Source organism: Mastigoproctus giganteus, chromosome 5, assembly GCF_048544385.1.
Source record: "Mastigoproctus giganteus isolate SK-2022 chromosome 5, ASM4854438v1, whole genome shotgun sequence".
NCBI lineage: Eukaryota > Metazoa > Arthropoda > Arachnida > Uropygi > Thelyphonidae > Mastigoproctus > Mastigoproctus giganteus.
The window spans coordinates 72420776-72434919 of record NC_143579.1 but is presented as its reverse complement, the minus strand read 5'-3'; the positions used below and the strand labels follow the sequence as shown (position 1 = coordinate 72434919).

General features: G+C 36.6%; 1 protein-coding gene across 1 annotated transcript in view; it reads left to right on the top strand.

Annotated features, from left to right (window-relative positions):
* The window catches only part of LOC150085483 (mitochondrial nicotinamide adenine dinucleotide transporter SLC25A51), an 80189-nt gene that overhangs the window by 48082 nt on the left and 17963 nt on the right, over positions 1-14144 (top strand). Inside the window, exon 2 of the mRNA XM_090374576.1 lies at positions 9309-9363. The gene's annotated coding sequence lies outside the window, so the exon portion shown is untranslated. The remainder of the gene's footprint in view (positions 1-9308; positions 9364-14144) is intronic.

The window sequence follows — 14144 nt, the reverse complement described above, 5'->3', positions numbered from 1 at the left end:
TGTATCCCGAATTCATAAAGGGGAACCAAAGGCAACATGAGTAATTACAGACCCGCTAGCTTAACGTCTGTTCCTGGGCAAATAATGGAATCAGTGGTTAAAGAAATAATGCAGGACCATCTGGACAGGCATGCAATTATATTGTAATAACAGCATGGATTTGTTAAGGGGTGGTCTTGTCTACCCAACCTGATAAGTTACTGTGATGCAGTGACCAAGGAACTGGATGCAAAAAATAATTTTGGCATTGCATACTTAGATTTCAGTAAGGCTTTAGATACTGTTGCACATAAAAGACTGCTGTACAAACTGGAGCAGTGTGGCATTAAGGGCAATGCTATGGATAAAGAGATGGTTAAGTGGAAGAAGATAGAGTAGTTATCAATGGGCACTGCTCTTTGTGGATTAATGTTTTTAGCAGAATTCCCCATGGGCTCAGACTCTTAATTGTTAATACCTACATTCGCTTGGCAGTTATTTAGGTAAGTAATTTTTGATTTTCTGCGTGCTGGCCCCATTGTTATTTTCCATATTCAGGCTTAATGTCTAAGTTTGCATTTGATATAAAGGTTGGCAGCGTGGTTAACGACAGTCATCAGGGTGATATACTGCAACAAGATCTAGTAAAATTGGGTTGATGGACTGAGAAAAGGCAGCCCATATGCCAATATGGGTAGCAGCCCATTACTGCTACACATATTGGCATATGGGTAGCAGTAATTCCAGAGTAACTTATCAATTGTCTGATTGAGGTGTTTGTAACAAAGGTAGTAGAGAATGAAAAAGACCTGGGATAATTGTGCAGTCAGACATGAAATTCACTGAGCAGTGCAGACATGCTGCCAGGACAGCTCACTGGGTTTTGTCAATGATATACAGAAACTTTTCTAGTAGTGATAAGGTGATTATCCTTTTGTATAAGGCAATGGTTAGGCCACATCTTGAGACTATATACAGGTCTGGAGACCTCACTTTGGGAAGAATGTAGAACTGCTAGAATGGGTGCAAAGAATGGCAACGAGACTGGTGAAGGAAACAAAAGGGTTTTCTTACTTAGGAAGGCTTCAGTTCTGCAAATTGCAGCATCTCAAGATTAGACACCTGCAAGGGAGATCTGATTGAGGTGTTTAAAGCCTTGAATCAATTGAGTAAGCTGAATATGAATTACATTCTTCCACTTCTGTTCTGGGTAAAATAATGGAGTCGCTGGTTAAAGATGCATTGCAGGATCATCTAGACAAGACTGCAGCAATAATTCAGACACAGCATGGGTTTGTTAAGGGAAAGTCTTGTCTGACAAATTTGATAGGATATTATGATGTGGTTACAAAGGAACTGGATGCAAAAAAATAATTTTGATATCATATATTTGGATTTCAGGAAAGCTTTTGACACTGTTGTGCATGGAAGACTATTGTACAAATTGAAGCAGAATGGTATTAAGGGTAAGTTGCTACAATGGATAAAAGGATGGTTAAGTGGGAGAAGACAGAGGGTGGTAATCAATGGGTGCTGCTCTACTTGGACTAATGTTTTTAGTGGAGTCCCACAGGGTTCAGTGTTGGGTCCATGTTGTTTTGTATATTTATCAATGATATTGATGAAGGTATATCAGGCTTAGTGTAGAAGTTTGCAGATGATACAAAGGTTGGCACTGTTGTTAATGACAGTAATGGCAGTGTGCTACTGCAACAGGATCTAGATAATTTGGGCAGATGGGCTAAGAAGTGGCAACTGAAGTTTAACCTTGACAAATGCAAAGTACTGCATATGGGTAGAAGTAACCCCAGAGAAACGTACCAACTGTGTGGTACTACACTTAAGGTGGTAGAAAATTAAAAAGACCTGGGAGTAATTGTGCAGGCAGATATGAAGTTTTCTGAGCAATGCAGACAGGCTGCCAGGGCAGGTCATGGGGTTTTGTCAATGATATATAGGGATTTTGCTAGCAGGGAAAAGGAGGTGATTATCCCTCTGTATAAGGCAATGGTCAGGCCACGCCTTGAGTACTGCGTACAGGTCTGGAGGCCTCATTTTAGGAAGGATGTAGATTTACTTGAGCGTGTACAGAGAAGGGCAACAAGATTAGTGAAGGGATCCTCTTATCAAGAGAGGCTTAAGTTCTGCAAATTGCAGTGGCTGGAGACTAGGCACCTGCGCAATGATCTGATTGAGGTGTATAAGGCCTAGAATGGGTTCAGCACGCTGAATTTTGATGGGATCCTTCCACTTGTTCAGATTACGAACCTAAGGGGGCATAAATTCAAATTAAGAAAAGACAGATGTAGATTGAATGTGCGGAAATTTGCCTTTAGCCAGCGGGTGGTTAATTGCTGGAACAAACTTCCATCTGTCGTGGAAGTTGATAGGTTGAATAAATTTAAGGAGGAACTGGACAGGCATTTGGAGGGAATGGTGTGATTTTTTTTTTTTTTTTTTTTTTTTTTTTTTGGCTGATGCTGCATAAGCTCATACATTTGCTTTCTTGCATCACATGCCACTACTACTACTTCTTTCTGGGAATACACACATGAGCAGCATAAATTTAAATTGAGGAAGGATGATTGTAGGATTGATGTGCAGAAGTTCAGCCAGCGGGTGGTTGATTTTTCAAACAGGCTTCTATCTTTTGTTGTGGAAGTGGATGGGTTGAAGAAATTCAAGGAAGAATTAGACAAATTCTTGGAGGGTGCGAATGGGTAAACTGTGTAGGTTTTTTTTTTGCTGATGCTGTATAAGCTTGCTTTCTTGCATCATTTGCCATTACTGCTACTGCTACTACTTGGAGATTGTTATGTAAGGAATTGTTGGTAGATATTTGAGAAATTGAATGGTGTAGGCAGTACAAAAGTTTGCAAACTAGAAAGTGGAAAATAGTGTGCTATCATCAGCAAATTATGGATTGGATTGGATTTCTGTCAGTGAAAGATATCAATACACAAGAGGAAAAGAGTGAGTGAAAGAACTGAACCTTGGGAAACACCAGCATTAGTTGAGGTCAGGAGGATTGGAGCCATCCACCATCACCCATGGTAAGCAGAGAGAAAGCTGGCTAACCACTGTAAAACAGTTAGTTATCCACAAAGTGGGATCTTGTTTATAGGACCTTTATGCCAAACATTAAAAAAAGCTATAGAAATGTCAAGGGCTACTGCTTGAATATCTTCAAACATTTCCATCAGATTTTTCCAAATATGAGTCAGTATATCACCTATGTATTGACACTGTTGGAATCCATTTTGGTGATCATGATTAGATGGAATATTTTAAAATAGTTTAAGCATTGGCAGTTGCTGGATTTCTCCATTACTTTGTAAAGAGTAAGGTAAGTGCAGTGGGACAGTAATGGGAAGGGATGCATTTGTTATCCTTTTTTAGGAACTGGCTGAATATGAGAATTTCCATGCCAAAGAGAAAACACCAATCGAATAAAAAAGTGTCAAGAAATAACATATAAAAAGAGCAAGCTCTGGAGAAAAGGTTTTGAGAGCATGGAGAAATGCCATCAGGGCCTTGTTTTCTTGGCATCAGTAGTTTCAAAATTCTTCTAACACATCCTTCCTAGCACATCCTTCTGCTAGAAGACTACAGGCTGCATTGAGTGAAGTATAGTAGGAGGTGATTTACCAAGATCTTTGATGCTTGAGTAAAAAGAAAAGCAGGATGCAAGTAAGTTGGCCTTATCCTTTGCTGCAGGTACAATAGAGCCATCAAGTTGTAACAAAGGTTGGAGTATACATGGATGGATGTTGTTACCCAATAGTTTTGGCAAGAGATCGGCATTCTTGATTACTATTTGTATTGAGAAGCTAGTTTTCTGCTCTTAGACTGTCTGGAATTGAAATCGGATTGATTAATAATTGTTTTGCAATTGTTGCCAGCTTTATTGTATGCAGAAATCAAAACTGGAGATTTCGATACATGCCAATTTCAATATGTCTTGAACAGCTTTAACACATTCATTGGAAAACAAAGGTTTAGATAAGGATGATGTTTTAGGCTAGATTGTGGATTAAAGGATATCATCACTTGAATTAATATCATCCCCAAGAATAACTTAAATGACATGATCTGAGCAAACGTGAGAATCAGAAGATTTAAAATGAATAATAGAAATAAAGATCGTTCTATTTTTCTTTCTTGTAATGTCAGAAGATACCATACCAAAAGTTGCCATGAGAAGAGGGCTGCATTGGGGAAGAGACTGTTACCAGGTTGTGATATGAGACACCTAAACAACCATTAACATTCACGCTATACTTTGAAGGGATGTTGGTGAGGGAAAGATCAAGAGAGATCATGTGCTTTTAACATAATATATTAAAAATACTGGAAGATAATTATAAGCTAGCCTTTCTTATGTATTAAAGACCTTTCTTATGTATTTAAGTTTGTATGTTTGTTATTTGGTTTTTAGGAGCATTAGCAACTAAGGCCATATTGTTCCAGGGATATGTGGTGGTCATTCCCTGACCTTTCCGCATCCTCCATATTTGGTGGTGACAGGCTCGAACCCTGGTCTAATCAAGAAGCGTGTGCTACACACTGCTGCTCCTTCCCACCTGGCTACAGAGGCGCCATGTATTTAAGTATTATTAAGTTGTCCTTGATACACTGTGCCACGTAATATGGTACAATAAATTTCCATTTGCAGTATCTGTTGAGAAATAGCGAGTATTTGTTTCCAGATTTTAATTTTCAGATCTTGAATTGCTGTTAACTGAAACTGTGCTTTTCAACATTCCCCACATAAAAGAAATCAGGTGCCATTAAATTTGAAGAGTATGGAAGCTTTTTTTTTTTTTTTTAGGAGCATTAGCAACTAAGGTCATTCTCTGACCTTTCTGCATCCTCCATATTTGGTGGTCACTGGCTCGAACCCCGGTCTAATCGAGAAGCATGTGCTACGCAGTGCTGCTCCTGGCTACGGAGGTACCCATGGTGCAGTAAAGTTCCATTGTAACTGTTACATTATGTAATAACTGTAACATTGTTTTTTGGCCACTTTCAAAGAAGCACAGTTCGGTCACACTGAAGGATGAACATCATCCCATGCAGTTATCATACAGCTGATGAAGAGGAGTTTTATGCATTTTACGTGGATTTTCTTGTACCCAATAACAACAGTTTTGTTCATTTATAAACTCAGAAAGGTGAAATGAGCCTTGTTCGACATTACTGGTTCATTTAGGATGTTTTGATGTTAGTTTTTTCAACTCTAAAAATTGTCTACCAAGTATTGCTATGTGCCATTCAGTTTGTCACATTCTCTGGCACTCAATCAACCAAATTTTTTTTTGCGATTGACTATTCTAGTCAATCAATATGTTTTTGTGATTGACCATTCAATTGCTGGTCTCTGGTTCAATGGGAAGAAGTGAACATTTACAATAATTCAATTGCTGGTCCCTGGTGCTATGACATAGGATATGCCTCTGCACATGATATAGTTCCTGTGTAACGTAGTTTCATACTGATTTTAAATATAATTTTCAGCACATTAATTTTTGCAGTAAATTAATGATATACTGTAAATATTGAATGTGAATGCAATCACACATTTTTCATATTTCAATAAATATCCTATTGTCATCCACAGTAAATATTGCTTCTCCTCACCAGTTGACAGATTTTTTAACTGGCAAGCTTTTAAATAAATAAAATAAATTTTCTGTTTATACTCAGATGATCATATAGAGTCAGATACAGCAGTTTACAACCATTTTGTATCTTGCAGCATCATCATATCAATTTGAACATGTGGCATACATGTTTTCCCTATATGAGAGTGCTCGCTACTTTATTACACACATCCCAAAGTTTTCTCTTTGGGTTTTATACTTTGCCCGCTACCTGCAGAGATATATAATTGCAGATGCTACCTCAATCAGATAAGGTATGCGTCTTTTTAACTCAGTTTAGATTAAATTAGAACATCTCACTGTCTTTCATTCTGGTTTCAATTTTAATAGTTTTTGCTATTAGCCAATGTTGTATAATCAGTCTTTTCATTATTGGTGTAAATTATGCATTAGAAGAGTAATGTGACATTGAGAGGAGTGCTTGAAGATAATTTATACAATTACCAAACTTGCTTTCTGGTTTTATGCATGCAAAACTGTTGCAACTTGCAAGTTTTTTTTTTTTTTTTTAATTCCAATTTCACAAATCTGTCTATCTCTGCGATTCTACTAGTTGTATGCATGAAGCCCTTTGGTAGCTTTAGCATCAACCACATCTCTTATGTATATAAACTCTAGCATTCGTCTAGATTTTTTCAACTAAATTTTAACATTTCTACTAATTATTATGTGTTTTTCAGATACAAATTTAACAAAAAGTAACAATCACCGATTGATATTTCAGAAGACATTGTATTACAGCATTTGTAGTTCCATTATGTAGGAAGAAGCAGTGGCGAATCGCTGAAATTTTTTTCAATAATTTAATTTTCTTTATTTGGGTTCCTGAAAGCTATCATAGCTTCAGGAACTTCTTAAAGCTCTGAGTAGCCATAAAGCATTACATATGGCATGGATAAATGACAGGTGGTATTGCTTTGGTACATTTCTTATTGTAAATGTTCATAAGTGAACATTTACAATAATACACTTCTCGAAACTGTAAAAATTTTTCCATGTGAAATACGTTAACTTGCTCCTAAAAGTTTTTGATGAATTAACTACCTATGTCATAGTATGGCAGTTACAGTGATATTCTAAATCATATGGTCTTTTTTGTGGGCCATCTGAAAAAACCAGAGTAACTTGCAGGAAAAACTCTACTCCCTATGATCACTACATATTGATCCAGTAAGCTGATCCCCAGATGGCATGAAATATTTATTTGATTGGTTCTGTTATGTATTATTGTGTACATAAATATTTACTTGGGCAGAAAAGAATGCTGTTCTATCATGTTGCAAATTTGCTTGTCTATTCAGCATCATGTTTAGGTTATCTGACGAAATCCATTGCATTTTCTTAATATTGTCTTTTCAAATGTAATGGAAAGGACAGGTTATGTTATTAAAATATGGCAGGTAATGTGATGTATATCTAAAATGTGTATACTAATAAACATTTTGCCTTTTTTTTCTGATTGATACATGAGTGTTTAAATGAGTCTATCAAAGTAATACTGCGTATTATTTGAGTGGCAGCTTACCAGGTGTGGTTATCATATTTCGCATGTAAAAATTTTTCGGCAGAGTAAGAAGTACATCGCTGCTGAATAGTAGCAATACTGCTTTGCCCACCACCAACACAGTGGAATTATGCAGCCATTCTACATCACATACTGCTGAAAGGTATTAGATTGAAAAATCTGTTTACAGCTTGGTCGCACTGTTGTTGGATTTGGGTTCTTACTTGGTTTTTTTTTTTTTTTGTGTAAGCTTTTGAAAAGCAAATTTTTCAAATTTAAAGGCAGTGTAAAGTGAAATACAATTTGTGATTCCTATATATATTTGTATATATCTTTCTATAAATATTTATTATTATATTCTGTTTTATTTATTTATTTAATATCCTACAGACAATTTCCATAAAATTGGAATGTATATGCTTAGTAATAAATGAAAATTTTAAAAAGACGTTATCAACACTCTCAACAAGCCTAAATTGATCACCTAGCAACAAAGCAAAAGGTCTTGGGCTAGTGTGCTCATCAGATAAAATATTAGAGACAAAACTATTAAACATCACCAAATGGTCAGAGAGAAAACCAGATACCCACTTGCAAAAAACAGTCAGCAGTCAATAAGATGGGAGCTTGTTTAGAAGACCTTTATGACAAACACAAGCAAAAGCTTTACAAATGTCAAAAGCAACTGTTGAGTTACCGAACTTTTCCATCAAATTTGTCCAAAGATGAGTAACATAACCAATATATCACCAGTTGAACTACTCTGATGAAACCTGTATTGGCAATTGTTGATCAGGTGGAAGGTTTTGAGATAATTTAAGAGTTGGCAGTTGATGGATTTGTCCATTACTTTGGAAAGGGTAGAGGTAAGTGCAACAGGGCATTAGTTAGGCAAAGAGATTTCTAACCCTTTATAGGGACTGACTAGATATGAGCAAATTCCCAAGCAGAAGAGAAAACACCAGTGGAATAAAGTGTAAAAAGGCAACACAGAGCAGAGGCAAGCTCAGAGGCATAGGTTTTGAAAACAAGTGGAGAAATACAATCAGGACCTGGAGCTTTCTTGGCATGATTGTTCAGAATTTTTCTAATATCCTTCTGTCGGAAGACCACAGAAGACATTGATTGCAGTGTATTGGGTGTGGTAGAAGGCAGTTTACCAAGATCATCAATATACAAGAGTTAGAAAAGTAGAATGCTAGTAAATCATCTTTATCTTTAGCTGAGGGTACAACAGAAATATCAGGTTTTAACAGAGGTGGGAGTATAGATGAGCAGAAGTTGTGGCCAATATAGCTTTGGCAGAGATTACAATGCTTGACTACAGTAGGGACCAAGAAGCAGGCTTCCTACTCTGAACCAGTTCAAAATCAACTTTGGATTTTTTTAATAACTGTCTTACAATTGTTGCAAACTTCATGAAAATGAAGATAGATTTGTATTTATAGGTCCATATAGCTCACATATGTCTAAGCCATTTGCTCTAAATTTACTTTAGTCACAAAGCTATTAAATGATAATATAAAATAGTAAAAACAAGTAAGTCTGAAACTTCTTTTAGATATAGTTCTATACTGTAATAATATATGATAGTATGAATCAGTGATGCTCAATATGTTCCATGTTGTGATAGCAATGTTTGTAAAATAATAAGAGGAGTTTACCTCAATATAATACATAGAACACTTCCGTATGATGCATTATCAGCTTCAGGAAGGAAAATCGTTTTGTAATTTTTTCGTTAAATTTCTTTTAATTAATTTATTTAATTTTTAATTGCATTAGATTGATTTTTAATTATTTTTTTTACTGTAATGTAAGATTTTAGATTTTTTTGTTTTAATTGCTGGAGAGTATCATACAAAAGTGTTCTACATATTATATTGAAGTAAACTTCTCTTATTATTTTACTTTAAAATAATAATATATAAAATAATATGAAAACATACATTAAAAATTTAGGATTCTAACAAAGCTTCAATTAATATTATTAAAAAATATCTGAACAAACTTTACAATCAGATGACATTATTTTTCTGTTCAGTGTACATTTTCAAGGTTAATGGCCAGACAATATGTATAAAATATATAATAATTAATACATACAGTACTGAACTATCTTATAAGTTGGGAATGTAACTCCTCCTTTCCCTTTCCTATAGGACATTGACCTCTCCATTTACAGACACATTCAGGAACAGTGAGATCCTGATGTAGGTAAGTCATAAGTCAGCTTCACACACTTATAAAACTTATTTATGCAATCTAGAGATAATTCAGTTATATCTAAAATGCATGAATTATTACTTCAGTGAGATTGAACAAAAAAAAAAAAAAAATATATATATATATATAAAAAACTGTAAACAGTTGACTAATCTTGATTGTGGCCTCATTGGTGTGCATGAGATGTAACAATAATATTAGGTATATTTCCCTTCATCTGATCAAGAATAAGGTGTGTGTTTTTTGTTTTTTTTTTGCCATAAGTTATGGTAAAACTGGATGTGAAATGGGTTATCTGTTGTTGAGGCATTTGTTACTAGTTTTTGTCAAGTTTGATTCACACACACAATCTAAACCTCATATATTATGCTTACTTAACCAGATCCTCCCCACCTCCTGGCTTCAGTCAAAGCAGCCTTCTCTGCTATTAGTTTGGTCATTAAAAAACTATATACATTGGTGAGTAATTGCAGTGTGGACAAACTGAAGAATAGTGATGGTGTACATATAAATAGCAGAGAAGGCATAATTCAAATAGCAGAAGACTACTAAAGAGAATTATACAAAGGGTGAGGGAATGAAGCCGGCAGTGGGGAAGATGGATCACAAATTAGTAACACACGCAACATACCCAATATCCTTCCTAATGAGGTAGAACATGTGTTGAAGAAATGAAGAGTCAGAAAGCCCCGGGGAAGATGAAGTTACCATAGATTTGTTAAAATTGGGAGGAAGAGATATGACACAAAAACTGGCAAGACTCTTCACAGAATGCATTAGAAAAGGTGTGATGCCTAAGGAGTGGAATGATGCAATCATAGTTTTGCTACATAAGAAAGGAGATAAATCAGAAATTGGAAATTATAGGCCAATTAGCTTGTTATCCCACATCTACAAGTTGTTCACAAGGGTCATTACTAACAGATGGGAATGGGAAATTGTGGGAGCAAAGTTAAAAAATAATTAATGATATTGAAATTTCGCAAGATTATTTAATGAAAAAACTTTCGAGCCTACAGACCAGTAAGGCTCCTGGAGTTGATGGAATATACCCTATAATCTTAAGGGAGGCGGCAAGCAAGTGCATTGAACCATTGAGGCTAATTATGCGAGCATCACTAGACTCTGGGGAGATTCCCTTGGATTGGAAAAGTGCAAATGTATCTCCCATACATAAGGGTGGCTCTAAAAATGAAGTTGGAAATTATCGACCTGTCAGTCTGACTTCAGTAGTAGGGAAAATCATGGAGGCAATGATCAAGGGTGGAATTCAACATCATTTGGACTGAATTGAAACTCTCAAGGATACTCAGCATGGTTTTGTAAAGGGAAAATAATGTTTAACAAATCTGGTTCGCTATTTCGAAAGGGTCACTCACGAGCTGGATTTAGGGAATAATTTCGACATTGTTTATTTAGATTTCAGCAAAGCTTTTGACTCAGTCCCACGTGAGCGGTTGCTTTATAAGCTGGAACAGGTTGGAATCACTGGGAAAATCCTTAGATGGATAGAAGGATGGCTTCAGGGCAGGAGGCAGAGGGTTGTGATAAATGGCTATTCCTCAGATTGGGTTGATGTAAGAAGTGGGGTTCCCCAAGAATCAGTATTAGGACCACCGTTGTTTTTAATTTTCATAAACGACATTGATGAAGGGATAGAGGGCGTGATGTCTAAATTTGCAGATGATGTTAAAATTGGTAGAGTAGTTAATGATCACTGTCAAGCTGAGCTTCTTCAGAGAGACCTAGATAGACTTCAGGAATGGTCAGAAAAATGGCAGCTATGCTTTAATCCAACAAAGTGTATGGTATTACACCTGGGAAACAGTAATCCCGAAATAACTTATTCACTAGTTCAACTAAACCCAGTACTGGAGGAAAGGGACTTGGGTGTTACGATACGGTCAGACATGAAATTCTCTGAGCATTGTAAACAGGTTGCAAGGAAGGCCCATGATGTCCTATCGATGATCTATCTAACTTTTGCAAGTAGAGATAGGGACGTGATAATCCCATTATATAAGGCTTATGTTAGACCACACTTGGAATACTGTGTTCAAGTATGGAGACCGCACCTAAAGAAAGACATTGAGCTTCTTGAAAGGGTGCAAAGACGGGTAACTCGCCTGGTGAAATCGGCAAAAGGGCGTCCTTATGAAGAAATACTTTGAATATGCGGGTTGCAGAGTTTAGAAACCAGACACCTTAGAGGAGATTTGATCGAGGTGTTTAAGGCTGTGAGAGGCATCAGTAAAATGAATGAGGACGAAATTTTCAAGATTATAAATGATGCTAGGACTAGGGGTACATAAATTCAAGTTACGGGGGGGAACTGTTTAGATTGGACTGCAGGAAGTTTTATTTTAGCCAGCGAGTTATAAATTACTGGAATAAGTTGTCTTCATGGGTGGTAGAGGCCGACAGTTTGGGGAAATTCAAAGGTCATCTGGATAGTACTTTCGGGTAAGGGAAGCGCATAGGATGATAGGTTTAATTCCCTTTTTTTTTTTTTTTTTATTATTATTATTTATTTTTTTGTTTTTATCATTGTTTTGTTTGGATTTTTTTTTTTTTTTTTTTTTTTTTTTGGCTGGTGCAGCGTAAGCCATAGGCTTTCTTGCACCATGCAGCCATTACTAATACTAAATAGATTATAAAGAATACTTGGTGAGAATCAAATGAATGAACAAGCTGGCCTTAGCACAGGATTCTCACCTATAGATCACCTTCACATAATATCACAGCTAATGGAGTAAGAAAATGAATATAAAGCACCGTTATGCCTGGCATTTGTGGATTATGAAAAGGCATTTAACTCCATACAGCATAAGGCAATGTTTCGGGCACTGAAAAGACAAGGCATAGATACCCCATTTATTATGATTTTGAAGAAAATATATGAGAATGCTACCTCCTTTATTAGACTAGACAAAGACAGTAGCAAATTTAAATTTGAGAAAGGAGTTCGACAAGGAGACAATAACTCTGAAGTTGTTTACTGCTGCCCTTGAGGAAGCTTTCAGAAGATTAGACTGGTCGCAGAAAGTAGTCAGGCGCCTCACTAGCCAGGCGGGCAGGAGCAGCAGTGCGTAGCACACGCTTCTTGATTAGGTTCGAGCCCGTGCCCACCAAATACAGAGGATGTGGAAAGGTCAGGGAATGACCACCGCATATCCCCGGAGCAATATGGCCTTAGTTGCTAATGCTCCTAAAAAAATAACAAAAATAACAAATAGAAAGTAGAGTACCTAAACCGTTTACGATTTGCAGATGACATTTTGGGATTGTGGCTTATGACCACAAAATTAGAGGAAAATCTTAATCAGTTATGCAGAGTTAGTAAGGATTTTGGACTAAAGATGAATATGGCTAAAACAAAAGTAATGATGAACAAGTATGCCACAGAAAGGGATATAATGATTGAAGGAGCAGTAATTGAAAAGGTGGAGTCATATACTTATCTGGGACAAGTCATTAGCTGTAATAATGATAAATGGCTGGAAGTTAAGAGAAGAATAAATTTTAGATAGATAGCATTCAGGGAATATAGTCACATACTGAGAAGCAATATCCCAATTTGTCTGTAACGTAAAATAATGAACCAATGTCTACTCCCTACCATGACTTATGCAAGTGAAACTTGGGCACTCACCAAAAAAAATGGAAGAGAAGCCGAGAGCTACACAGCAAAGAATGGACGAATTATATTGGGAATCAGACTGTTAGGTAAGAAGAGAAACACATGGATTAGGTAGCAAACTCAAGTAAAGGACATTTTTATCAAAACTAAAGAACTAAAATGGTCTTGGGCAGGACACATAGCTCGAAGACATGATGACAGATGGACTAAGAAAATAATAGAATGGTAACCAAGAGGAGCTAGGAGAAAACCTGGAAGACAACAATGGAGATGGGTAGATGAAATTCATGAGTTTGTGGGTAGTAAATGGATGGCCATTGCACAAAACAGAAGGAACTGGAAAGTTACTGGAAAGGCATCCTGCAGTGGATCGAAAATGGCTGATGGTGATGATTGCTACAATAAACCAAATTAGGGTACAAGCTAAGAATAGGATACAAAAAACTACACCGACCAATGATAGTAACATAAAAAATTACTTTATTTCTGACCCATACATTGAACAGTGGCACGAACAAAGATATCGAATTTAAAATTGTGGCCAGACCAAAATCAAAATTACATGCTATACTGAACAATAGCTCAGTCCTTTCCTCTTTCGCTACACAAGTAAATGACCTACTACAAAACATTTCTTGCAGTGATTGTGACTCGTCTTACCAAGGTTCAACCTGGTGCACGCTGAAATGCAAGGAACTGCTTATGAGCAGCACTAACCTCAAAATAACATATGAATTACGTGGTACCACACTTAAGGTGGTGGAGAACAAAAAAGACCTAGTGGAATTGTGCAATGCAATATGAAGTTCTCTGAGCAGCACAGATGACAGACTGCTATAACAGCTTGTGGGGATTTGTCAACAAAATAGAGCCACTTTGCCAGCAGGGACAAGGAGGTGATTATCCCATTGTATAAAGCAATGGTCAGGCTACATCTTGAGTACTGCATACAGATCTGGAAGCCTCATTTTAAGAAAGGTGTGGTTCTCTGGGAATGGATGCAAGGAAGAGCAGTCGGATAAGTCAAGAACTGAAAGGGTTACCCTTACCACAAAAGACTTCGATCTTTTGTGGTAAGAGTAAGGGTTTAAGAGTGTATAAGTTTCCAAGAGCTGCATGCAGTGCTTGAACA